This window comes from Podarcis tiliguerta (genome assembly GCF_965153285.1).
Source record: "Podarcis tiliguerta genome assembly, chromosome: 3".
Taxonomy (NCBI): domain Eukaryota; kingdom Metazoa; phylum Chordata; class Lepidosauria; order Squamata; family Lacertidae; genus Podarcis; species Podarcis tiliguerta.
In genome coordinates, this window is record NC_139536.1 from 12,928,569 (window position 1) to 12,954,463 (window position 25,895).

Sequence of the window (25,895 nt, forward strand, 5' to 3'; positions counted from 1 at the left end):
TGCCACCTGGCGTCCCTTTCAATGGAAAAGGTGGGGTATAAATAAATATATAATAATAATTCCTTAGGAGCATATCCAGTGCTTTTTTCTGTGTGTGTGTGTGTGTGTGTGTGTGTGTGTATACCCCTAAACATTTTGTGAATCTTTGTACTTTTGTCCATTTACTGTATTTCTTTTTCCCAATTTAAACTATAAAATGGTGATTTTCTTGAGACAATATGACAGCACCCATAAGCTTTTTAGAAAAAAACAACAACACTGAGCTTTTTGACAAACATTCTGGCTGGCCAGTCAACAGAACCATGCCCTGTGATTATGCCAAACCTATTCTAGTTCAATCAATAAAGTTGTGGCCTTATTTTACCACAACTTTGTGGCCTTTATTCCCCACTCATCCCTTCGAAGCTTCACTGCACATGGGGCCACAGAGAATCCATAACTCTGCACCCTCAGCTTCAACCTACACGATACAAAACTCAACCTCCCCCAAATATGAATCTTTCTTTTGTGATAGGAATTTTGAGGTCTTAGATATATGTTAAATGTTCATAAGTGGACCAACCAAGCACATACATAGATCAGCACAGGAAGACAGAGCTGGAACCATTTTGATTCCCAAACTGACCAAATGTTTTCTCTGCAAGGTCAAAAGAAAACGGAAAAGCCTCCCCATTGTCTTTTCCTTCACAAATCCTGTCTTAAGGGTATGTCTGTGTTTGAATAGGGTGTGAGCCTGTGACCTGGCCCAGGAACTAAGTATTTATCATTACAAAAGACTGGCCAGGGTCCCCAGGCAATCCAATCAAGTAACCTGCCAGACAGGAGATAAACAAGGACAGGTGAAAAACAACATTCAAATTTCTGTTTGGACAGAAATTGATGTGATGTATGTATGATGTTTCTGGGGGTGGTCTTGATCTACAGGGTGGCAATTTCAAAAGTCTTTATAAGGCCTTGCGGGCCATTTTTCTGGGTTCCTTCTCTCTCCTAAGGGGAGCACCCTGTTGCAACAGATCAATAAAGCAAGCTTACTAGCTGCTTTGCTTCTCAATATTCTCTGGTTGGCCTCTGTTATTCTCTCCTACCAATAGGGAACCTATGTAAGGACTCTATATGGGCTCTTGGATACCCCATAAGGGAAAAAGGCAATTTTTGTTTACAACATTTTCTTTCTTTCTTTCTTTCTTTCTTTCTTTCTTTCTTTCTTTCTTTCTTTCTTTCTTTCCAAAGTGATTGTTTGCAGCAGTTGCTTATATAACGACTTGAAAGCTTCCCCAATTCAAAGACTAGGGAAAGAAAATAAAGCAAGACCCAGCAAGACCCAGCTATGAAATCTGTCTGACCTTATCAGCATAAACTGAGCTGACAGGTCTCTTCTTGATGGGCGAGTGTGGTTTTGCTAGTGAATTGGAGCCCAACAGGCATTCGCTTTTGCTGGGTCACTCTCTCCGCCTTGTTGGTCTCTGCTGAATTTAATTGGCTTCATTAACGCCATAACATCACCCTCTTACAATGGGAACAAAAATAAAAATTGTCACTAAGCTCCTGTTAAAGGTTTAGTTTGTGCACGGATGATGTTTTGTCATCTAAAAGGCTTTCATGAGTTTAAAGTAGGGATTGTCATGATGTTGTTGATGAAGTTGTTGGACTACAACTCCCATCAGCCTCAGCCAACATTGCCAATGGTCAAGGGTGATGGGAGTTGTAGTCTAGCAGCATTTTGAGGACAGCATGTTAGATATCCTTGGTTTAACGTGACCATAAAATCAAACGATTTATGGGTGGAATCATCTTTGGTGTGCATTAGGCTGGTTTCATGCCAAGTTAATATATGCTCAGCAACTGTTCTTTTTCCTTGTATAGAATGTCTGCCAACTATAAAAGAGAACTTATTAAAAATGTTTTGAACTTTTCAAGGTGATCTTAAGACTTTGATCCACGTGTCGCTGATGAATTGGAAGGCTTTGAACATCAGTGGTGTGAGGAGTTGTGCTTGACTGGACTTTTTACCTGGTTCATTCTTCATTCTTATGGATCACTACCTGCTTTACACAGTTTAAAATCATCCCCTTGCAAACTTACCTTAAAATACTAGGTACTGTAGCACCCTGCTTGTGGTTAACGCTTAGCTGGAATGAAATATTCAACGCAGCAATAGAGAAATTAAAATAATAATTTATTTGTCAGACAAATAAATGATAGGCACAGTGCTATATGGTTACCAAAGCTCTGCCCACTCCAGCCCTGATGGCCAGCACTTATATTTCCTCAGCCCAGCCCCCTTGCTCCTCCTTTGGCTGCCTCTGTCCAATCAGCCTGGTTGAAATTCCTATTGGCTGTTTGCTAGAACCAATCATAAAAGATACACCCATTTCCTATTACCTTTTATGGGAGACAAAGCGCCATATTTCCTTCTATCCATAAATGGCAGACAAGTAGCCATATATCTTACATTTGCCTCGACAAGGCACCTTAATTACCAGATCACCTTTTGCCCCTGTTGCCCCTTCATTCCAAAACAGATGGCTAAAACAGATGGCTCATGGTATTAAATTCTATCTTAAACAGAGATCTTGGGTTCACATTCTCACCCACCATCAATGAAATAAGAATCTAACATAAGAATCTAACATTTCTTACTTTCTAAATCCTTTGCATCATTACATTAAGCCAATAAATCTCATACATAACATAGATAGCTTTTTAGAAGAAAAGGCCTTTGCAAAGAAAAAGGAACTCAGAAAAAACAGCTTCAAAAGGAAGCCTCTTCAATTTACACCCCACTTTTCCAGCCAGCTGCTTTTCCCATTAGCTTTTTGCCCTTTAACCTTAGGAAAATATGACTAGAGTCTGATGGGAGGCACATGGTATTATTTTCTGTTAAACAATAAATCTTACTATTTACCAACTCTTAATTAGTGTTTTTGCAGCTTGATTGTATTCTGTAATATGTAGGGTCAATATAACCTTTGCTCCCAGCCTGTAATTCCCTTTTACAACTTTGAGAAATTTGTCTCCTGCTACTGCTATAAATCAGGGGGGCCCTGTTCAGGAGGATAAACAACTGCCAAAGTACTTAGCCAGCTGCTTTTCTGCCTGGCATGAAACATACAAACATTTGCAAATATATTTTTAAGTTCATTTTAAAATACAGGCCTTGATCAGATGCCTCAGTACAAGTCTCTCCTTCTTTGTAACCTGACAGAGAAATCTTGTGTACCTTACTAGTAGACCTCAAAATACCCATATGCCTTTTGGGTCCAAATATCTTCCAATATATTAATTTGAATATGTGGTCGGACATTTCTATTTAGTTTTATTGTACTTTATTTGTCCAAATAGGATTCCTCGCAAGAAAAGGGAAAAGTTGACAGCTATGGGCAAAGGAGGAGTCACTAGGCATTGAAGCCATTCACTTGCTGCATTTGACTCCGCCCCTGGCTCCTCCCAATGTCCTGATGTCACACACATGATGTGACCCTCGCAAGATGGCGTCTCTGCTCTGTTGACAACTGCCTTTCATGTAGCACCTGTGAAATCTTAACCCACTGAGGCCGTGATCCTGAGTACTATAGGTTAGATGGAAGTTCCATTGATTTGGGCAAAACTATCTTCCCTGTAGGGTGTTGTTTTGAACCGCTCAGGAGATTTCCGGATATTGTGTTCCTGAATCATGGCACCCCTCTCCTGTAATCCACTCAGCTGCCATGTGCTCTGATCTCCTCCTCTTCTACGTTGTGCTCTTCTTGTTAAGCCATTAAGATCACCGAGACTGTCACAACATCTTATTATTTCAGCTCTCCCTTTAGTCTCTTTTGCTCTCTGCACACCTTTTGGCTCCGTGGTCTTATTTTGATTAAGCTTGTTAATACTTTGTCTCTTCCATTTTCACTTTCCGGCAAAGAAAAATTACTTATTTGTGTAAGGACAAAAGGCATCCTAACCATTTTTGGATGAAACCTTTCATTTAGACCGACGCTGGGAAATTTTCTAGCTCCTGAGTATTGAACCAAATTCAACTGCTGTGGATCAACGCTGTAAGCTGTGGCTATCTTATCTCAGAAATGTCTTGCAGGAATTGTCTCACACTCTGCCATTCTCCTTTAGATGTTGGGAGTTACCTAATGGTCTGCTATTGGAGGTTCTTAAGAGTTGAATTCTCTTTATTGACCTGCATTTTCTTTTTCATTCCCTCCGTTTGATTTCTCTCCCTCCCCTGCCTCTGATTATTTGATGATGTCATAAGAACGTAAGAAGAGTCTGCTGGTATAGAAATGGTATAGAACCACTTGTTTACAGTGAAATAACCCAGAGATGCATTTTAAATCAAAGGACACATTCTATTCATGTAAAAACATGCTGATTCCGGACTGTCCGTGGGCTGGATTTAGAAGGCGATTGGGCTGGATCCGGACCCCGGGCCTTAGTTTCTCTACCCATGCTCTAAACTTGTTGTTGTTTAGTCGTTCAGTCGTGCCCGACTCTTCGTGACCCCATGGACCAGAGCACGCCAGGCACTCCTGTCTTCCACTGCCACCCGCAGTTTGGTCAGGTTCATGTTTGTAGCTTCGAGAACACTGTCTAACCATCTCATCCTCTGTCGTCCCCTTCTCCTTGTGCCCTCCATCTTTCCCAACATCAGGGTCTTCTCCAGGGAGTCTTCTCTTCTCATGTGGTGGCCAAAGTATTGGAGCCTCAGCTTCACGATCTCTCCTTCCAGTGAGCACTCAGGGCTGATTTCCTTAAGAATGGATAGGTTTGATCTTCTTGCAGTCCATGGGACTCTCAAGAGTCTCCTCCAGCACCAGAATTCAAAAGCGTCAATTCTTCAGCGATCAGCCTTCTTTATGGTCCAGCTCTCACTTCCATACATCACTACTGGGAAAACCATAGCTTTTACTATACGGACCTTTGTTGGCAAGGTGATGTCTCTGCTTTTTAAAATGCTGTCTAGGTTTGTCATTGCTTTCCTCCCAAGAAGCAGGCGTCTCTTAATTTTGTGGCTGCTGTAAGCTATCCCAAAATACTGCAACCTTTCTTCATAGGTTTCTTCAATGTCACAGGACCCCAGATCACTCTGGGCTTAGGGCAGCTGTACTCCCTTACTCATCATGGAGGAGAGCTGATGATTCAGTAGACACTTCCCCACCAGATCCTTCTTCCTCCCTCTCCCTCCTTCCCTCATTCCATGCCTTCCTATGGGGGTGCCTCAAAATGACCTTTCAGTTTTGCATTCATGATATTGTTGGAGTGGTTTATATGGATTTCAGCACTGTTCATTCCTTCCCGAAAGTTTCAGAGCAGGCATCCTGCTTTGTTTCCAGTTGTTACATACCCCCTAGATTCCTGCAGAAATCCTGTAATTGTTCATAAGATATTTTGGGGGGGAGAGGGATTGTCCCAATTTTGTGGAACTAGAGAGCAAGAGTGCCCCTCAGACAACATTGCATTATGAAGGAAACATTGCAGAATAAAGTGGAATGATCCATGAGTGATTCAGTACAGTGGTACCTCGGGTTACAGAAGCTTCGGGTTACAAACTTCGCTAACCAGGAAGTGGTTGCTCCAGGTTAAGAACTTTGTCCCAGGATAAGAACGGAAATTGTGCTCCAGTGGCACAGCAGCAGCAGGAGGCCCCATTACCGAAAGCAAGCCTCGGGTTAAGGACCATTTCTGGTTAAGAACGGACCTCTGGAATGAATTAAGTTCGTAACCCGAGGTACCACTGTATGTCTGGGATGCGGGTGGTGCTGTGGTCTAAACCACAGAGCCTAGGGCTTTCCAATCAGAAGGTCGGCGGTTCAAATCCCCACGCCGGGGTGAGCTCCAGTTGCTCGGTCCCTGCTCCTGCCAACCTAGCAATTTGAAAGCACGTCAAAGTGCAAGTAGATAAATAGGTATCGCTCCAGCAGGAAGGTAAACGGCGTTTCCATGCGCTGCTCTGGTTCGCCAGAAGCGGCTTAGTCATGCTGGCCACATGACCCGGAAGCTGTACACCAGCTCCCTCGGCCAATAAAGCAAGATGAGTGCCGCAACCCCAGAGTCATCTGCGACAGGGGTCCCTATACCTTTACCACTGTATGTCTACCCTACTAATACATATTGTTTTAGCAGCTCTGTTCTCTTTAAAAAATTTAATATCCAATAAAGGCAAGCAATAAAGTATAGCAGTGAAGTTATCATTCTTAACTTCCCTGAGACTGGACTATCTGTCAAATAAGGATCCCACCATTTTCTGTCTTGTTATAAGTTTTTTAAAACAAACATGAGCCCGCTTTTATAAAATAACATCTTATTTTCATTGTGACTATACTACGCAATGCACAGTAGCTTTAGCAGACGATGATGGTGGCAATTTACAATTTGATCTGCATCCAAAGGAAATTGACGAAACATTGCAGCTGTGCAATGAAAGGAAATGCCCGAGTCAGCTCTCTCCGGGGTGTTCTTTCTTTACTAATGCTACGCTCAGCCATTAAATCTCCCTCCACTAAATTACAGGGGACACATCAAATGATTATCCTTTACAGTATATGCACATTTCCCCCCGATCCCATTTAATTAGCAAAAGTAGAAATTGTGCATTTACATTTTTTGACTTTGTACATACACATAATTTACCAGAGCCAATCCTAGAAGTTCAGAAAACCTAGAGCAATCCAAAATGTCCCTTCATCTCTCCCACTACCACTGTTCCCCACATGGTTCAACAGCTTTCCTACCACTTTGTTTTACCATCAGTACCGCGGCTTCTGGTCTTGGCAAACTGAATCAAAGGGCGAGGTTGCTAGGCAACCACCTGACATCCACGACCTGCATGCTACTCAAAACCTTCCCCAAATTGAAGAAAGAGTAACATGAATGGACACAGAGAATCAGAATGTTGAAGGGGAATTAATAAGCAAGCAGTCGGAAGCTGGGACATCCCAAATGGATGGTTGCTCAGCCTCTGCTAGAAGGTCTAGGTGAAGGGAATCTGTAGGTTCATTGGCTGCATTGTTGAACTGCTCAGATAAATTAATCTGATTAATTTTTAACCTGGTTTCCTTTTTTAAAAAATCCATCCCAAAGTGGCTTGCAACCAGTATAAGCAACAAAACATATAAGTAATCTAGGTTGTTAAAATGGAAACAGGAAGCTCTCCCTTTCAAGAGTTTAAAGGTTACAGTGGTGCCCCGCAAGACGAATGTCTCGCAAGATGGAAAACCCGCTAGACGAAAGGGTTTTCCGTTTTGGAGGTGCTTCGCAAAACGAATTTGCTATGGGCTTGCTTCACAAGACGAAAATGTCTTGCGATTCCTGGGTTTTTTCCCCACTCCCCCCCTTTTTCCCAAGCCCCTAAGCCGCTTAACAGCTGTTCGCTAAGCCGCTTAACAGCTGATCTAAGCCGCTTATCAGCTGATCTAAGCCGCTAATAGCCTTTTAGCAGCTAAGCCGCTAATCCCTTAAGCCTTTAATAGCCGCTAATAGCTGCTAAACCGCTAATGGGCTTGCTTCGCAAGACGAAAAAAACCGCAAGACGAAGAGACTCGCGGAACGGATTCTTTTCATCTTGTGAGGCACCACTGTATCTGAAAAGGGGAGGGTGCACTTGTGCTTAGATCCTGCCAATGGGTTTCCTACGGGCATTTGGTTGGACCCTGCAAAAACAGCGTGCTGGACAAGATGGGCCATTGGCCCAATTCAGCAGGTTCTTGCATGTCAAGGTCCCCAAGCCACCCCAAATAACTCACACATCACACGGAATTTTTGTTTAAGGTTTTTGGCATAATTTTGGCCACAACTTTATTAAAATACAAAAAAATGTGAGTGGTTGCTTAGGCACAGGTTGCGACTATCTGCCCTCAGTGGGGACAGATTGGCATTTCGCAAGCCTGCGAAAGCCAGAAAAGGGGAATACATTTTGGGGATAGCGACGGAGCAGGGAACCTGCCCTCAGCCCTCCCCAAATGCAACCAGGGGCTCTTGCGTGGCCCTAGCCCCTTGACAGGGTTCGGACAAAAGCAATGGTGAGCCTCTGTATTCCTTTAACGGAATGCCCTGCAGCAGCAGTATTAGAGGGGCAGGCACAGCCAATCCATGCCCCTCAACCAACCAAACCATAAACCAATGCCTAACCGCAACCTTACAAGTTGTGACGATTTGCTACACAGTAGGCAACAACCAAATGGCACCAGCCAATCAGCCAGATGGACAAAATTCCTACCAGGCCCCTGCCTAGCAAAGTCAAGCGAACAACCCTAATTATAGGGGGGGGGATGGGCAATCCGATACACGGAGCGAAAAGAGGAAGCTCTATGCTTCATGCAGGGAGTTTTAACATTTCAGGCTGTCAACCACAGAATGGCAACATTAACTTCTTCCCAACAACAAGGGAAGCCCAATCACAACAGTGGCCAACGATCAATTAGCCCGCCCCACAACTTTGGAGTGTCCTGTCGGCCCCCACCGCAACACGTGCTCTCCATGAAGAAGAACACACTTTCCCATGTTCTTTTGACTCCACCCATAATTTTCCAAATTCTCCACAAGTGCTACCATGGCCCATCAGTCTCTGCCCTGGCAGCACCCTTCCCTTGACAAATTATACTCTGGCTCCACTCTTGTTCTGAACGTTTTCCATTTTCTGTGCCCAGCCTGTTCAGCCAACATGGTTTCCCGGTGCAAAGAAATTTTGCTTCTTCCCATTGATCTGCCAACTATCCTCCTGCCAGCACCACTCCACACAGGCAGACAACTGGTTGACTAATGTCGGTAAACTCTGATTAAAAATGTATTTTCCCCCTTCTTCCCTTTTCCATAACAACAAAATGGATTTGTTCCAGCCAGCTGTGAAACCTTTCTGCTTGGTTAAAACCTTATCTTCGTTGTGAACACAGAAAACGCAGGAATTGCCATATCAGATCAGCCCAGTGATCCATCTCGGGCAGGATTTTGCCTCTGGCCATCCCCTCTACCTGAAGGGAGCATAATGAAGCTGTTTTTAAAAAGGCATCTTGCTAGCACATTGCACAGTACGTCCAATATGCCATTACCGAGAGAGCAAGCAGACTCTTAATCTTATTCAAATTAACGGAGATTGGGAACTGTTCGTTAAAACCTGCTCAGGTTGTCAGGAGGCAGAAATCAGACGGATACCTTGTTTCGCTCTGATGTTTTGGCCATTCCCCTCTTTAACTGCAGCTTGTTAGTAAAATGGTGGTTTCCATTCTTAACCAATGACTTTCTGTAAATGTCCAAACAGCCCGCAGCAGCAGCTAAAACAGCATGGACCCTACAGGTTCCAGTCTAGAAATTAGGGATATAGGAAACTGCCATATACTGAGTCAGACCATTGATCCATCCAGCTCAGTACTGTCTATACAGACTGGCAGAGGCTTTCCAGAATTTCAGAGAAGTGATATCTTCTAGCGCTACACAGAGATACCAGGGATTGGACCTGGAGCCTTTGGCATGCAAGGCAGATGCCGTACCACAGAGCTACACTGCTTTCCTGTATATTAAGTTCAGAGACAATGATTAAAGTATGGCACACAACAAGGTGAGAGAGCCAAACAACACCATGACAAAGGAGGCTGGGGCATTGGAATAATGATAATGATTAATGATAATGATAATGATAATGATAATGATTTATTATTTATACCCCGCCCATCTGGGCTGAGTTTCCCCAGTCACTCTGGGCTGCTTCCAATCAAGTGTTAAAAACAGTACAGCGTTAAATATTAAAAACTTCCCTGAACAGGGCTGCCTTCAGATGTCTTTCAAAGATAGGATAGCTGCTTCCTTCACATCTGAATGGAGGGTGTTCCACAGGGTGGGCACCACTACTGAGAAGGCCCTCTGTCTGGTTCCCTGTAACCTCACTTCTCGCAATGAGGGAACTGCCAGAAGGCCCTCGGCGCTGGATCTCAGTGTCCGGGCTGAACGATGGGGGTGGAGACGCTCCTTCAGGTATACTGGGCCAAGGCCGTTTAGGGCTTTAAAGGTCGGCAACAACACTTTGAATTGTGGAAAAGCGAGGCAAAGTATGATGGAACAAGGAATGATCCTAAGGCAAGATAAGAACCAGAAACTTTCCAAAATGGGTGAGCTATAAAATATTTTTCATTTCATTTCTCCATTAGTTTTTTTTTTTTATTTTAAAGACCACACTCATTTCATCATTTATTTGCACAAATCACATTCATTTCATTACCCATTCATTGACAGTCCATTTGTTTCATTACCTGCATTTGTTACTCATTCTAACCTTATTTATTAACAATATTTTTTTGCTGCAACTGTGCACCAACCACGTGATTTGGTTCTGACCTCAGTACATAACACATAAAAATTCCTTTTGGGTCAATTTCAGTTCTTAGCCCCCTCACAAAACTATGATCCCCACGCGTTCCTACAGAGAAGGAAGGACTGTTAAATCAGGTCCAGTCTGTGGTGCCGTGGTGTACATGTTGTTGTTGTTGTTAAAGCATCCTTCATCCTAAGGTCTCTGGGTGGATTACAACAATTGAATCCATTTTGAAAACAGTTTAGAACAACTTTCAGCCAAAAAGATAATGTGGATTAGCCTGACTGGCCACAAACTAGGCACCAAAGGGTCACATCTGACAAGTGGACTGTGAGGAAACAAATATCTTGATGTGGAACTGAGGAAACAAACTACAAAACACAGAGAGAGAAGGAAGGAAGGAAGGAAGGAAGGAAGGAAGGAAGGAAGACGTAAATAAAATCTGTGAGCAAATTCAAGATAAAAGTTTTTAACACTTTCATAGAATCATAGAGTTGGAAGAGACCACAAGGGCCATTGAGCCCAACCCCCTGCCAAGCAGGAAACACCATCAGAGCACTCCTGACATATGGTTGTCAAGCCTCTGCTTAAAGACCTCCAAAGAAGGAGACTCCACCACACTCCTTGGCAGCAAATTCCACTGTCGAACAGCTCTTACTGTCAGGAAGTTCTTCCTAAAGTTTAGGTGGAACATTTGGGCCTTTTTAAACCAGCAAGCTAAAATGGTCACGCAGGGTGAGTGCCTCCACCCGCCTGTGTCTTCATCTGCTGTCTTTGACCAAGGACAAATGCTTCTCTTGACAAGTTGTGATGAACTACCCCTATTGTGACGCCGTTTTGGCCTTTCTGTCATTTCTGCTTACTGTCTTCTGTGCAGAGGCTGCCTCACAGCTACGCAACGTGAAGGAAAGATTCTGTTATGCAATACGGCCCTGCCACAGAAGCTGCGTTTCTTAGATGACATTTGGTGCCTGTGACTCGACTTCTTCGTGGTGCTTCCAGTCTCCCTACAGACAAGTTTCTCTTACCTTCCCACACCTTCCCTTTCCCTGTACTCATTCTTTTTTGAAAAAATATATTTTATTAAAGATTTTCTTGGTTTACAAAAGCACATGCATTGCCTCTTTTTCAGGTTGTAGGGTCTTCTTCTTTTAACATGTCAAGTGAAACATTAGTGTTGTATACAGAATTGGGTTGGGGAAGAAGAAGAAGGGGGGAGAGGAGGTGAGGTGGCCATACTTAGTGCTGTCACACTCAACTCTCCAGTCAAAGAAAATGTGTGAGGATGATGGTTGTATCGTGCTGAAGTGCTGAGATCAATATTAATAGTTTGACTAGCACGTTATTTCAACTCCTCCCCTCCCAACCCCGTCCAGCTTTAGGATGACTTCCAGGACTATTTAACAGAAATTGTGTGTGTGTGTGTGTGTGTTGGAGGTGGGGGGGGATAATTCAGGAGAATTGGCAGGCAAGTCAATTGAAATTCAGCGAAGATTGATGTTAATTGAAGCTGAACTAAGATTGAAGTTGGCCTTGGGATGGAAAAGGGAATAGAACTGTGCTGAAAATTTCTCCCATCTCACCCCAACTATTCTCCATAAATTAATGAGGAAGGAGATTGCATTCAAAGGGGGAGGGGAAAGTGTGGCAATAAGTATCAGAAAGTGATGGACTCTCCTCCACTGGAGGTTTTTAAGCAGAGTTTGGATGGCCATCTGTCAGGGATTCTTTAGCTGTGATTCCAGCATTGCAGGGGGAAGGACAAGATGATTCTTGGGATTTCTTCCAACCCTACAATGCTACAATTTTATGATTCTCATGAACTGGATGCAGGGATGTAATAAGGCATTGTTTTCGATTATGCCCTGTATCTGTCATTTGCAGCACTGTCTCCATTCAGCTGCAGTTTGCCTTCTGCTCAACCTTTCTTAACCCTACCCCTGAATTGTTTTTTTGGGGGGAGCAGGTAGCCCCGGGGGCAGCACCAGATGAATTGGATTGATCTGGGGGAGTCACTGATTGGGGGCACAGGGCAGATTTGAGATGCTATGCGCAACCCTAGTTGGTACCCCACACCCAACAGCTATCGTGGCATGCAATGCCCAGCAGGTCTGTAGAAATTCTGCCAGCAAACGTATTTCTCATGTGACAACTTCATCATGCAAACTGTTTTTCAGAGTCCAGATCTACTGAGTCTCTACAGAAGAAAATTCCATAATTATAGGAAAACCAACAAGCAACTTTCCCCATCTGATTCTGTGGTGCAGATGGTACAACGAAGATGGCTACCTTGGCAGGTATCACTGCAGAATACACGTAGGTTGGTTAATGGTCCAAGCTGTTTAGGAAGGAGTGAACACCTGTGCCTCACCAAATGTTGTGCGACTCCCAATTCCCATTAACCCCATCTAATATAGCTAATGGTCAGGGATGATGGGAGTTGTGTGGAGGATCTCAGGTTCCCCATCACCATGTTAAGATGGGACTGTGAGGAACTCCTAAGAGACTTAGATTCAGGTAGGTAGCCATGTTGGTCTGATGCAGTCAAAATAAATTAAAAAATTGTCCAGTAGCACCTTAGAGACCAACTAAGTTTGTTCTGGGTATAAGCTTTTGTGTGTATCTGAAGAAGTGTGCATGCACTTGAAAGCTTATACCCAGAACAAACTAAGTTGGGGTGAGCTCCCATTGCTCCGTCCCTGCTCCTGCCAACCTAGCAGTTCGAAAGCACGTCAAAGTACAAGTAGATAAATAGGTACCGCTCCGGCGGGAAGGTAAACGGCATTTCCGTGAGCTGCTCTAGTTTGCCAGAAGCGGCTTAGTCATGCTGGCCACATGACCCAGAAGCTGTACGCCGGCTCCCTCAGCCAATAAAGCGAGATGAGCACCGCAACCCCAGAATCGGTCACAACTTGACCCAATGGTCAGGGGTCCCTTTACTTTTACCTTTAAGGTGCTACTGGACAATTTTTAATTTTTTTCCCCTAAGGGACTTGGTTAGAACTTTGTGCTTCAGCCAAAATTTCTCAGCTTCTCCTGAGCAGGAATCTGCCTCTGAATTTGGCCCATTTGGCATGGGTCTCAGCCAAATCTGGTACACAGCTTTAGTACCAATTAATCTAAAATAGGGTTGCCATATTTCAAAAAGTAAAAATCCAGACAGAAAAGTTTTGAGCTGCTTTTTTTTTTTAACCAAAGCAGTTGAGCTTTTTCAGTTTCAGCCAAAGTTGTTAGCAAAGAAATTGGATATTTTTGAGAGATTTCTGCGGAAAATCGGTAAAAACGACATGGACTGCAACATGTCCAGATTTTCCCAGACATTTAGTCACTTTTTCCATACGAAAAATGCTTCGGTCCCTGTGGAGATGGCAGTACTGAACCAGTGGTGCGTGCCCTTCTGGCTTGCACTCTTTATAGAGACTTGAGGAATGATATTATTATCCCTCTTGTATTGTCCATTCTGGGTTGCCCAGCCACTGCCACAGTGTCCTTTCTCTTGGCAGGTCAAGATGAGCAGATGTTAGCAAAGGTTGCAAGGTTTTTAGCTGGGGCAATCAGAATAAGGTCCATTATTTGACTGCTGATTCAGGACCCTAAAGCATGTTTTATATAATCAGCTTTTTATTTCTGTTCTTTGTATATCGCATTGTTGTTTTGTTGCTATGGCAGATGACTGATGCAAATAAAGATTCATTCATTCAATTTCATCACTTTCGGCCCGGACACTGCTTGCAGTTGCAGGATTCTGGATATGTTCAGGAAATTCAGGACATATGGAAACCCTATCTAAAGAGAGAGAAAAGGAGAGCACCGCCAAACATGCTTTGGTGAACTTCAAGTAGACGCCAAGGAGGAACATACTGATATTTTTAAATTACCAAACAAGTGTCTCCTTAAAGGGATAGCATTGCCAATTCCTTCTAAATCACAATGTACTCTGCAAAGAGTTTGAGCTGACACCATATGTGCCTCAACTCAACCGAGCCATCAAGTGACAGATGCAGTTATCATGTGATAAGCTGCGGTCATGTAAACCCTTCAGAACTATTTTTAATTACGCATTGTTAAGAACACTTTTCTTAACCACACCACCTTTCTATATTTTTTGCACACCCACGTACATGCTAGTATCTCATTAGAAAACACTGCCTATGTTTCTTTCTACGGCATACACTGTGAACTGCTTGTGAAACTTTAATGCAAGATGGAGATGCTATTCAAATTAGTTCCCATGTGTCTTCATTCCCTTTTAATTAAAAGTAATGAGGATATTGATTCAAAGAGCATAACCCAAACTCTCTTTTTTAAACAAGCCTACAGATGATAAATATGTTTGTCAAGGGTAAGGCCATAAAATGAAGTTCGCTGATGTAAGTGATCGTTGTTGCAGTAAAATCAGTAGTTGTTAGACATTTGTATCATGTTTTCAAATTGAGGCTGATTGCGGAATGCGCTTTCTGCACAGATCAAAGACTCCTGAGTAGTCAGATGCTTTTGATGAGAGGGTTATGCTACTATCATAAAGATTCATTCACCCTTCTCAGGGTCATCATATCCTAATGAAAGGAAAATAAAAACTGGCAAATTTCCCACCTACCCACCCCCAATAGAAATACCCTAAGGCATAGCTTTGCAAGACAGATAGAAAATAAAGCATTAAAAGTGCACTGGCAGAGCTGGTGCCAAAAGGATTTTGCTGCAGTTCATAGGGCTGTGTTTGGCCCCTTTTTATCTGCCCCATGGCAGTGCCCCAGTCAGGCCAACCTTCAAGCCAGTTGCATGCCACCCCAAACTGAATCCAGTTCCAAAATAGTTAGGGGTGTGGCTAATGTTTAATTATGGCCAAAAATAAAAAAACAAAAAAATCTAATTCAACATATGGCTGAGAGGGGATGAGGAAGATTAGGTATGGTAAGAGAGGAAGTATCAGAAGCTGACCAGAAATTGTTTAGGTATGCTACTACGGCAGCTAGAACTTTATTAGCCCCAAGGTGGAAACAACAAGAATTACCGACGGTAGAAGAATGGCAGACGAAGATGATGGACTATGCAGAACTTCCAAAGCTGATGGGAAAAATCCGAAACCAGAGCGATCAAGTGTTCCAGAGGCGCCCAACCTGTGGAACACCCTCCCACCAGATGTCAAAGAGAAAAACAACTACCAGACTTTTAGAAGACATCTGAAGGCAGCCCTGTTTAGGGAAGCTTTTCATGTTTGATGTACTGTTGTATTTTAATATTTTGTTGGAAGCCGCCCAGAGTGGCTGGAGAAACCCAGCCAGATGGGCAGGGTATAAATAAATTATTATTATTATTATTATTATTATTATTATTATTATTATTCCAGAGAGAGTGGGGTACATTTATTCAATATATAGACAATCACTGTAAACACATAAAGACACTAGCAGGATTGCGTGAAATCTTGGGGCGTTTATTAGAAGGAACTTTTCTACAAACAGGCTTAAAGACTTATACAACATTAAGAAAAATGTAGAAATGTGATGGCATAAATGTGTGGAAATTTGAGGTAGTTATATATAAAAAAACCAGATCACGGGATGGAGGGAAGTCGAATAGCTCAGTGGAGCTTAAAATTTGTAAAAGAAAATAAGATGTTATATGAATGTTAAAAATGGGAAAATCAATAAAAATATTATATAAAAAAGAGATTTTACAGTTCTTCTTCCTCCCTCATCCCAGCAGGAGGGGGCAACCCTGTAAGATGCTCATTCTCAAGTGACTTCTCTGTAGGACTGATTTTGTTCATAGTATTGACATTATTAGTATTTTTAATACCTTTGCACCTTTAATACTGCAATCCTGTGCCAGATACGTGACTGTAAGGCCTATGGGAGTTGATGGAAGAAGTATGCATTTTTAGAAGACGTATACAGAATTACATTTTAAATAGCCAAAGAACTGTGCAGTTAACTCCATGTCCTCAAGGGAGCTTTGGATTTGAGTTTCTGGCCCTTGATTAGCCACGGACGTCATGCCACATGGTAAACTGATTTTGAGACTGGGGGCCGTTTCTGAAGCAGTTTCTGATCTGACAGTTTCTGATCTGACCATCTGTTCAAAGAGGAGAAGGGAGTCAGCAAATCCCATTTAGCTCCCTGAAATTCTTGCTCATACACAAAGGAACTCCTGTGGGGTCTTGGCCTGTGTCATCGATGCTCAGATTATTCCCTATTGACTTTCCATCTTCCACATCTTGCTCGGATGCAAATGTAGTCATGGATCTATTTTTTTTAAAAAACAACAACAACTCATTACGACAAACAAGGCAATCATGATTCTTTCTCTATCTTCTAACCGGTCTTTGTGATTAAAACACCACCCCTCTCCAATATAAACAAACAATTAAATAAAAATCCTGAAGGCTTAGTTCACTTAGTCTGTTCAAAAGGCATTACTTTCTCCCCAAATTTATAAGGGGGTGCATTAATGGTGAGTGCAATGTTTTCATGCATACAGCTCTAAGCAAGAATGATGGAGTCAAATACCATGGAATTATGAAGAGTGTCACAACAGTTCCAAAGGGCCAGGGATGGATGCTGGATTAACAGGAGGATTCCCCACCCCTGCCAGTTAGTAGCAATGGTGGAAAAAGAGAGTTAATGGTTACAGAGCTACTTTCCATTGGAGGTTGGTTTGTTTGTTTTTGCAGATGTCTTTTTGACTTCGTGTGAAGAAGTATTAGTTCCTTCTGACCTTTGGGCACTGTTGAGTCTATAGGCCATAAGAAGAACTCTGCTGGATTTGACCACTGGCCCTTCTTTTCCAGCAATGTATATAATAATATTTTTATTATTATTATTTGTGCCCCAACCATCTGACTGGGTTACCCAAGCCACTCTGGGCAGCTTCCAACAAATATAAAAACATAATAACAAATCAAATATTTAAAAACTTCCCTATACAGGGCTGCCTTCAGTGGTATTTGAAAGGTTGTATACTTATCTCCTTGACAGATGTCAAGGAGGGCATTCCACAGAGTGGGTGCCGCCACCACCAAGAAGGCCCTGCATCTGGTTCCCTGTAACCTGTAACGAAATACAATACAATAGGAAAATCAATTTACAATCCAAATGGTCAGTGGGTATAGAGAGACAGAGGTGGAGAAGGGGGAGTGAGAGAGAATAAAAAAATCAAGATGAAGCCATGTGACTTCAGCATGTGACAAATGCTACATAGCGAAGGTGCCAAACACACCTTTGTGAAGAGGGATTTCCCAAATTCAGGGGCTGCCACTATCTGAGAGTACAGGAACCACCAAGAAGGACCCCCCTGCTAATCATAATGAAGGAATGGGTTTCCCAAAACCCAAAACTGACTGTGCAGGCAGTTTTAAACTGCACCAAAATCCCTATTTTCCCTTAGCTAAAATGCATAAACTTGAGCCGTTGAGCAAATGCTTAACAAGAACACAGCTCTCTCCTTTATCAGTTTGTGATGTCAAGGATGACCCTGACTGCACCAGTAGAACAGAGAAAACACATTTGTGCCTTATCTTATGTTTTGACCACAAAGACGCACAGACCCAAGTCTGGGGAAAACGCCAGAAACGTGTTCCCGGAGATGATGACCTCTTCCTCCAAGATAAGAGTAGGAAGAGGAAGATCCTTTTATGGTCAGGAGTGCAGGAAGGAAATCCCTTTTATGGTTAAGAGTGCCGGAGCAGGAACATCTGTGATGTCAACCTGCCTATACAAGCTGACGTAGCTAGGGAAGGGGGGGAGGGTGTCTGGAGGATATATATACTGCATGAAACTTCTCATTTCTTTGGGCTTGCTGTGGACTGACCACGCAAGTGCCTTCTGCTATCCAGAGAGCAGAATAAACTCTTTCTCTGAATCAACCTCAGTGTCATTTGACTTCCTTCCTCCTGTCCCGGAGCAACGCAGACCCAATCGGTGAACTTCAATAAGGCTACAATAACACCCTAAAAGTTATTTAGGGAAGGAGATTCTGCCTTCATGGGCCCAACAGGAGAAGAAATCCTGAGCTCTCAATGCTGTAGCAGGGAGAAATGATGGCCTCTTGTTTCAGTGCTTGAAAGATCTGTGCCCTATCCTGCTCTATAGGGCTCTGTGGCACAATAGGACTTTCTCCCACTCTCCTCTCTCCAAATTTGTTCTGGAGGTGGGTCAGGAGAACCCTCAGGACAGAATGCAGGCAGAGGAGAAGAGGGATTGTTTTATCTGGCAAGCTGAAATGCTTGTACTGATGGAACAATGGCCATAGTTCTAGGTTAGATTCCACTCGACTGAAATTCTGCAACATTAGTAGCAATTTCGTAGTTTTTAATTATGTTTTGATAGGTTGCATTTTAGGGGAATGTTGTGCATCACTCTGGAAGCCTTTGGGTTGAGCAGCTGTTTGGAAACGCTAATGACGGTTGTTGGTGGTGTTACCATCATATCTCACTGATAATCTGCTATTTCAGGGAAATATCTGACTGCAAACACATATGGAGGTGACACAATTACAGGCCAGTTAAAACTCATCAGCTCAAGGTTTTGCACTCTCTGCTCATTATCATGGCTGACTAGATGCCCTGCATCTGCCGGCTGTGAAAAATTCAGCCCAACTGTAGTAATGTTGCAGTTTGATGCATTACAACTTTCACGCTATTAAAAGCAATGTTCTTTATGATGTTAAGATGACTTGTTCTATATGAGGAGTCAGTGACTGGGCGTCCTTGGCCACATCTTGCGCTCCCACACCTTAATATTATTATAAATAATAATCATTTCAAAAGCAGACAACCAAGGAGTATGAATTAGAAACATCTATAGCAATCGGAGCTGGTAGAATAACGTTTGAGAGAGGACTGGGTTTAGCCTTAGTCCATCACCCTTTATATAGGGACATGGGTGGCACTGTGGGTTAAACCACAGAGCCTAGGGTTTGCCGATCAGAAGGTTGGTGGTTCGAATCCCCGCGATGGGGTGAGCTCCCGTTGCTCAGTCCCTGCTCCTGCCGACCTAGCAGTTTGAAAGAACGTCAAAGTGCAAGTAGATCAATAGGTACCACTCCGGTGCGAAGGTAAACGGCATTTCCGTGCGCTGCTCTGGTTCGCCAGAAGCGGCTTAGTCATGCTGGCCACATGACCCAGAAGCTGTATGCCGGCTCCCTCGGCCAATAAAGTGAGATGAGCGCCACAACCCCAGAGTCGGCCACGACTGGACCTAATGGTCAGGGGTCCCTTTACCTTTACCTTTATCACCCTTTATGCCTTTCCCAAAGTCACCATGAAACTAGGTGCTGATCAGGGTTCCATAATTCCCTGGCATTTGTTGGTGGCCTTGGGAATAATAACATTTCCCAGGACCCCCTGCAGCCAGCATGCCACTTAGTGTTATGCCAAACATCTGGAGGGTTACGGATTCCCGCTGCTATTCAGGGATGTCTTACCCATAGAGGCTAGCGGCACAGGGTGCCAGGGCGCCAAGTTCTGGAGGGCACCAAGGAAGAGGCACAGGCTGGACGCGGCGCCTCCCGGCATCAGCTCACTGCCCTCACCCGCCTCCGCCATGCCGCACCAAAGGAGTGCCGCGCCTGGAGCCTCCGCCTGCTGTGGCCACCACGGCACAGAGCGGTTCAGCCTCCAACTCTTCCCCACCAGAGGACCTGCCCTCCAGCCGCTGCCCACCTCCTCCAGCCCTGCAAAGCTGGGTGCGTCGCCGGCAGCGCCATCCTCCCTAAAAAAGGTAGGTAACTCTGGGAAACAGGGGGCGGCGCTGGGTGGATCTTTGCACCATGGCGCCAGATATGCTTAAGAGGGCCCTGCTGCTATTTTTCTAGAAAAATAGGAGCAGGAACTCACCATGAACACCTCCCTTGTTCTCTTAGAATGGCAATGGAACCCACCTGAGAGGTGTTGGAACTGAGTTCTGGAGAGCTGGAGCTGAAAGGGAGAAAGCTCTGCAGATTCCAAATTTCTGATGTAGAACTTGATGTTTTTAAGTAGATGGGTGAAGTAGCAGGGGTTTTATAGGAAAGGTAAAGGTAAAGGTACCCCTGCCCGTACGGGCCAGTCTTGACAGACTCTAGGGTTGTGCGCCCATCTCACTCAAGAGGCCGGGGGCCAGCGCTGTCCGAAGACACTTCCGGGTCACGTGGCCAGCGTGACATCGCTGCTCTGACGAGCCAGCACCAGCGCAGCACACGGAAACGTCGTCTACCTTCCCGCTAGTAAGCGGTCCCTATTTATCTACTTGCACCCGAGAGTGCTTTCGAACTGCTAGGTTGGCAGGCGCTGGGACCGAAGGACGGGAGCGCACCCCACCGCGGGGATTCGAACCGCCGACCTTTCGATCAGCAAGCCCTAGGCGCTGAGGCTTTAACCCACAGCGCCACCCGCGTCCCTTTTATAGGAAAAGGCACACCTATATTGGGACAAATTAACACCAGCTGTCTGGCCCAAGATATATTTCTAGTCGTAAGTGCTGAAGAATTTACTTGTCCACACTTTACATAAGCAAGCCTCATTACCTGGGGAGATAATAGGATTCTCAGATCTGCAAGGAGGAAAGCGATGATTTCAAGTCTCAAGAGCATGCATGCTTTTGGTGCTGATGTGCCAGCACTCAGCTCTGATAAATGAAGAGCCATATCAGCAGACCAGCTGTCTTGAATTCAAAAGCATTTCTTAGCTTGTGTTTTTTAAGACCACTCCCCCCCCCCCACACCTCCCAGTTTCAGGAAGTGTTAGACTCCATCACTAACTAAAAAGGGCGCATTCTTCTCACTTGGTATACTCCAGAGTTGGCGATGAAACATCAGTGTTCCTAGGTTGCTGTGAGATGCAGCTGCCTGTCGATTCATTGAACGGGGAGCATTCCATGCGCAAGATGTAGCCAGATGAAAACCAACCTGCTGTTCTCATTATCACCTGTCAATTGCTTTTCTGGTTTGGCTCCAAGGCAGACCTGCAAAGGAAAGTTTTTCATTCGTTTTCTTCTTCTTCTTTTTTGAGAATACGTCCATTTCTGTTCTCAGTATTCCAAGTGCAGCTGCTATTCCCCTCCCCCACATCTGTGCTGCCTAATTTGGTAATGTTTTATTTCTTCATCCCCAGCCCCAAGTTTTCAAATATAAATTAATAAAGTAACTTTAATTGAATAAGTGAGTTAATAAATTAACTTTACTTAGTATAGAATCATTTCTGCTATGTTGAAGTTTTGGCCTACATTTTAAATTTTTGTGGCCCATTCCTGTCTGGCTTGACTTAGAAGTAAGTCCCATGGATGCCTATGGGACTTCTGTCCAAGGTAAGGCAAGGTGGTGGGCCATCCTTCATTGGAGGCTGGAAGGCCACCTGTCAAGGTGTGTCCAGTTCTGGGCACCACAGTTCAAGAAGGACACTGACAAACTGGAACGTGTCCAGAGGAGGGCAACCAAAATGGTGAAAGGCCTGGAAATGATGCCTTAAGAGGAACGGCTAAGGGAGCTGGGCATGTTTAGCCTGGAGAAGAGGAGGTTAAGGGGTGATATGATAGCCATGTTCAAATATATAAAAGGATGTCACATAGAGGAGGGAGAAAGGTTGTTTTCTGCTGCTCCAGAGAAGCGGACACGGAGCAATGGATCCAAACTACAAGAAAGAAGATTCCACCTAAACATTAGGAAGAACTTCCTGACAGTAAGAGCTGTTCGACAGTGGAATTTGCTGCCAAGGAGTGTGGTGGAGTCTCCTTCTTTGGAGATCTTTAAGCAGAGGCTTGACAGCCATATGTCAGGAGTGCTCTGATGGTGTTTCCTGCTTGGCAGGGGGTTGGACTCGATGGCCCTTGTGGTCTCTTCCAACTCTATGATTCTATGATTCTAAGGTTTCTTTAGCTGTGATTCCTGCATTACAGTAAGGTAAAGGTAAAGGGACCCCTGACCATTAGGTCCAGTCATGGCCGACTCTGGGGTTGCGGTGCTCATCTCGCTTTATTGGCTGAGGGAGCCGGCGTACAGCTTCCAGGTCATGTGGCCAGCAGGACTAAGCCGCTTCTGGTGAACCAGAGCAGCGCACGGAAACGCCGTTTACCTCCCCGCCAGAGTGGTACCTTTTTATCTACTTGCACTTTGACGTGCTTTTGAACTGCTAGGTTGGCAGGAGCTGGGACTGAGCAATGGCAGCTCACCCCATCGCAGGGATTCGAACCACCGACCTTTTGATCAGCAAGTCCTAGGCTCTGTGGTTTAACCCACAGCGCCACCCGTGTCCCTGCATTACAGTAGGTGGGACTATATGACTCTACAATTCTATGATTCTATTTAAAATGGCAAATTATAGCCCAGTTCTGGCTTCCTGGGACTAGTTCCATTGAATATTGTGGGGTATACTTTCGAATAAACCTGTGCTGTAGTGATGGGGAGTTATTGGAGTTAAATACCCAGTACTCTGTTGGTTCAGTCTGGATGGCCAATAAGATCCAGACTCCAATTGTTAGTCAAATAGGTTACAGACTCTGCTAACCCAGAAATGGTACCTCAGGTTAAGAACTTTGCTTCAGGATGAGAACAGAAATCGTGTGGCAGTGGCGTGGCAGCAGCAGGAGGCCCCATTAGCTAAAGTGGTACCTCAGGTTAAGAACAGTTTCAACTTAAGAACGGTCCTCCAGAACGAATTAAGTTCTTAACCTGAGGTACCACTGTACAAGCAAAGGGGCAGCTATGTTCATATATGACAAGACTTCCTTCTACTACCTCTACTGGTTTAGTCAGAAGGCACAGCAACTTTCTTATCTCTGACCCTCTCCTTCATCCCTAACAGTTAAAGCAATAGCTCCCACCCTGGGAACTGCTGGTGAAAGGTGGATGATAAATTTAGTGTTGTTTAGGAAGATGATCTAGAGTTGTCATTCCACAGAAGCAGCCTTGCACTAATACAGTTCTCACAATTTCTCCTCTCTTCCTATCTCTCCTTCTCTCTCTCTGTCTCTCTCTCTCCACACACACACACACACAGAGCTGGCAAGCTTTTACTTCATAGCTGCCCACCCTCGTCGTAATTCACCTAAGATGCTAATCTTTTCCCGATGATTTGATGGAGTCCCTCCAGTCTCCATCCATCACACTTCACTATCTTGTCTCCCACCCGCCCTTCCTGTATCTTTCATTTCTTCTCCAACATTGTTAAAGTAACGGTCAATATGAGAGTCTAACTCTTGGCAATCTCTATGTTTAATCACTATTTTATTGCTGTAAACATGGTTATCAGCAGATAAATAGTCCCAGAGGGACATAACCAAGAAGCCGTAAGTATTTAAACTGCCTCATTAAGATTTTCCAGTTTCTGTTTGGATGTTAAATAACTGTGAGTCCTACAATCTCATAGTAACATACAATCTATATATGAAAATAATCTTTTTCAATGAATCTCTAGAATAATTTATTTAAGCAGTGTGATATTTCCATAGATACCCAAAAGGACAAAACTTCATTGCCTGGGGAGAATGGTCACATTTTAGAGGAGCTAAAAGGCCACGCTAAAGTGGCACAGAAACCTTCTTGACAATTACATTAGTATTCCAAAGAGCAAAGGGAGAATGGTGTACATGGAGGTTGCTCTATTTTATGTAGAGCTAAGCTAAAAGGTCTCAAAAGACCTTTTCCCCTTTGAGAAAACTTTGAGTTCTTGCATTTTCTTACCCCAAGAAGCCAGTTGACAGAATTTTCACCATTTTTTGTGATGACCCCTCTGTGATGTTAACATATGAGAGTTCTGGAGGTGAAATAGTTAAACAGGTTAACCAATCAGAACCTGGGGGGTGGAGTCAGAGGGACTATAAAACCAGCTCTGGGAGGGGCGAAGGGGGGAGTTCGTTGGGAGTTGGGTGGTTGGTTGGAGTGGGAGTGAAATGGGATAGAGTCTGTGGGTAGGTTGAGTTAGTGTAGAGAAATAAGCTGAGTCAGGAACAGTTAGGGGCTAGGAAGACAAGTAAATATCTGAGAGGTGGTTTAGTAAGTGAGAGCAGGTAGCGGAAGTTATAGGTCTGGATAGGCACCCCATGATTGTAATTGTCCGATACCGTTTGTGAAACCACACGCTTGTTAAACTGAAATAAATAAACAGAAGTTTATGTTCCAATTTAACCCTGACTGGACTCAGTATTGTACCAGGTAGGGCCTGGGTGGTGGCAGTGAGAAATAAAGTGGTGGCACAGGGATCTATAGACGGTGAAACATCCGGGGACCCTGTGTGATCGCCACACCCTCCTGCACCTGACACCTCTTCCAGAATGCCACAGAACAACGGTCATTGTGGAGGTGCAAAATTGTGGCCAGGCTGCCCACACAGCCTGTTCAAGAGTCTCTGTGTTCAAGAGTCTTAAATTGGCCTGCTTAAACACAAAACTCTAGGTCCAACAATGATTGGTTGACCCTGTTGAGACCAGGGACTGGTTCCTTCATCTCTATGGCTTGTGTTGGTGGTTCTCCGTATTCAGCTTGTTCCTCCCTCTTTGCGTTTGATTCCTGGCTGTTGTTCAGAGTCAGGGTCATGAAAGATCTAGGGTGGGCTCAAAAGGTGCACTGTTTAGGGCATGGAGGTGTCACAGCTTGACACTCACCTTGCAAAATTTCTCAGATCAATCATTAATTAGTTGCAATGTCAAGGTATGCAGAACCAGTGCTTTTTTTCCTGGGGGTACGCAGGGGTACGCATACACCTAAACATTTTGTGAATCTAAGTTTGGCCTATCTCAAAATGAGTAGGAAAATGAGAGTACCTTGCTGAAATTACTCACATGTTTAACTAAAAGAGAAGAACAAATTTAGCTTTGTTTTTTCCTTTATAGTGGAAGTTGTGAGGGTTTATTCCTCCCCACCTACACTTCTAAATGTATAGTTTATATTTATTAGAGCTGTTCATGGACCTCTGATCTGATTTACAGTTCCAGTTTCTTAATACAGATCAGACTTGATTCAGCCTAGATCATGGGTGGGCAAACTAAGGCCTGAGGCCCAGATCTGGCCCAATCTCCTTCTAAATCTGGCCTGTGGATGGTCCAGGAATCATCGTGTTTTTACATGAGTAGAATGTGTCCTTTTATTTAAAATGCATCTCTGGGTTATTTGTGGGGCATAGGAATTTGTTCATTCCCCCCCCCCCCCAATATAGTCCACCCCCCAAGGTCTGAGGGACAGTGGACCGGCCCCCTGCTGAAAAAGTTTGCTGACCCCTGGCCTAGATCAATCTGGAGCTGATCAGGCCCACCCCAGATCCAGATTATTAGCACCTTCCTTATGTTAATAATTGCAACAGTTTGGAGACAGTCTTTCTGGCTTTATAGGAGACTGTTTGAGGTACAGATCAGCACAAATCACTATTAATCAATTTAAGACAAATTAATCAATTTAATCAACCTGCTCTGTAGCTTCCTCAACCTAATCTGGCCAGAACACAAATCATCCTGAATCAACTGGATTCACTACAGGATTCAGTCAAATCCAGCACCCAGCCATAATATTTCTGAAGTGTTGCATCACATCAGGTTTTTCAGTATAAAGAAAACTGGCTTCACACCATATGTCCCCCAAGCTTTTAAAAACCTAGGGTTTTTTGTCTTTGTTTTTGCTTAGAAAATCTGCCTAGTTAAAT